The sequence below is a fragment of the Nymphaea colorata genome, chromosome 3 (assembly GCF_008831285.2).
Source record: "Nymphaea colorata isolate Beijing-Zhang1983 chromosome 3, ASM883128v2, whole genome shotgun sequence".
In the NCBI taxonomy this organism is placed as follows: Eukaryota; Viridiplantae; Streptophyta; class Magnoliopsida; order Nymphaeales; family Nymphaeaceae; genus Nymphaea; species Nymphaea colorata.
The window spans coordinates 11678722-11681209 of record NC_045140.1 but is presented as its reverse complement, the minus strand read 5'-3'; positions in this window follow the sequence as shown (position 1 = coordinate 11681209).

Here is a 2488-nt window from a genome sequence, read left to right as displayed (position 1 = left end):
TTGTTACTCTTCGGAAAAAGAGAGAAAAAATGGGAACTAGCGAATGACAAAAACAAAAGCATGTCTCGAGGAGAGTAACGTACCTGGTGAGGGTGGTGGCATGTTAATGAGTGGTTTCAGTTCCATTCTCATAGGTGCTGCTCTTATGTGCCTTACAGGTGTAGATGGAGTTATCAAGTTGAAAGTGCACTGACTCTATTCCAAGCATCGATGTGTTCTTGGACCCAAAAAGCACGGAGAAAGCGGATCTTCTGCTCTCTTTATTTTTTTTCAACAAGGCAAAAGATAATGTATTGAAAACATTACGGCAGAATGCGTGCAACGTTAGGAGTTTTTTTAGTCTTTTGACTTTTCCCTTTTTTTTTTGCCCATTGTCTTTTGAAATTCGGTCACATGGATATGATTTAAGTATTTTGTTTAACAGAATTAAATTATTAATTCATCTACGTGCAATATATAAGTAGGAATTGAGGACTTTCTACAGTCAGTGACTCAAAACTCTCTATATTATCCTTTAAATCTTTGTGGAAAAAAAAGGCAGTCCTTGATTTAGAAAACATGGTCCAAAAAAGTTTTCCCTCGTCAAGCTGGTCGTGTGTGTATATATATATATATATATATATATATATATATATATATATATATATATATATATATATATATATATATATGAAAAGTGAGCTGCTACACAGTAAAAACTCTGTAGGGGCTTCGCTCACCGTTGAGGCCCCGGTGGGTCATCGGGGCCACAAAGGAGAGGCGACGGCCTCTCCATGCGGTAAAAGAACAGCAATTTTTTTTACCCAGCTCCACCGTGGACGGATGGCAGTGCTGGGTGAAAAAATTGCTGTTCAGGCGGCAATTTTTTTTTTTGTAGGGGTGGGGTGGGGTGTGGGGCAGCAGCTGCCGCGTAGTTTTTTCCACTATGAGGGAAGCTGGTCGCCGTCCCCGGCGGCCTCAGGGACGGCGACGGCCTCCCGACCGAAAAAGTAGTTTGCCTATGGGCAATTTCTTTTACCTCTGTGGTGGTGGCAGGGCGTCGAGTGAAGGCCTGTTGTTTTTTTTCTTTTTTTTAAAAAATGAACAGTCGAGTCGTCTGATCTTAAGAGATCGGATGGCTATTAGATTGTGTAGCCACTACACAGTTTTTACTGTGTAATGACTTTATATATATATATACACCTGTCACAACAACCCTTCATCAGAAGGGATAGTGTACTTTCATTAATACACTGCCATCTCTGGCAACATAAATGTGTCCCAACTTATTCCACGATACACATTTGGTTATATGGCAAAACTAATGGGTCGTCCTGGCAGGGTTTTTGTGCACTTAGTTGGGCAGGTTGCTAGTAGGTGGTCAGTCATTAGTTCAAATCTGAGTGGCACTGGTCTCTTGTAAAAATTGACACATGCAACGACCACAGTTGCTAGTAGGTGGTCAGTCATTAGTTCAAATCTGAGTGGCACTGGTCCCTTTGTAAAAATTGACACATGAAAGGACCACAGTGGTGTAGCTAAGATTTTATGGGTGAAGGGCAGTTGAGTCACCAGCCTGAGTCTAGTGTGGGCACCTATGTAATTTTTGAGTTAGCACATTGTAAGTTTATGTTTTTCAATGAAATTTTTACAGGGTTGGTGTGGGTGCCCATGTCTCTCCACCACACTGCTCACACCAGCCCCTATGTATCTCTGTCAACTGGTCCACATCCATGTATCTCCGCCACGAATTCTCAGCCTGAGGAGGTTTAAGAAAGGAGGGAAAAAAAATGCATTGTTCAACTAGATGGCTGACACACGAAGGTGGTGACATGGTATTAAATTGCCGTAACTAATTTGAAGTTAAAGGCATTGATATTTCAATAAAGGACATATATTAATAGCAGTTATTGAAGAGCATATCGTTTTTGCTGCAAAAATAGTGATTTATTTATTCTTTCGTTTTAAAGAAGTGTAGAAAAGTATATAAAGCTTGTCATTTAGTTTTCCTCTTAATTGAGAGTCAAATATGGATCAAGATTAGTACCTTTTACATCATTATGCCAAGGTTCACATGATTTGTTAGATGATTAAACATAAAGAATGTCGCTTATAATTCTCAAAACATAGAGTTCGTGTTATTTACGAGTGCCTATCCAAATTCTTGCATCACATATTGGTAGTTACATTATTGAACATAAGTATTGCAGATTCATATATATATATAAAATAAAGCAACTTGATTAACTAACATGTTATGCAACAATGGTTCACGGTGTTTTTAGGATGACTTATTATGCTTATGAATTCTCAATTTTTATTTGGTAACATCGGGCACAGGATTTTGTGTTATACTTTGAGAATTTATGGTTTAATTAATTGCTTTTGACGATTCTTAGTGAGAAACTTCATCTTAGGTTAGTGTTTATATGGACTATTGTGTGTGTGTGTGTGTGTGTGTTTTTTTTTTTTAGTTGAATCTAGATTAAGTAGGATAGAGACGGAGAGA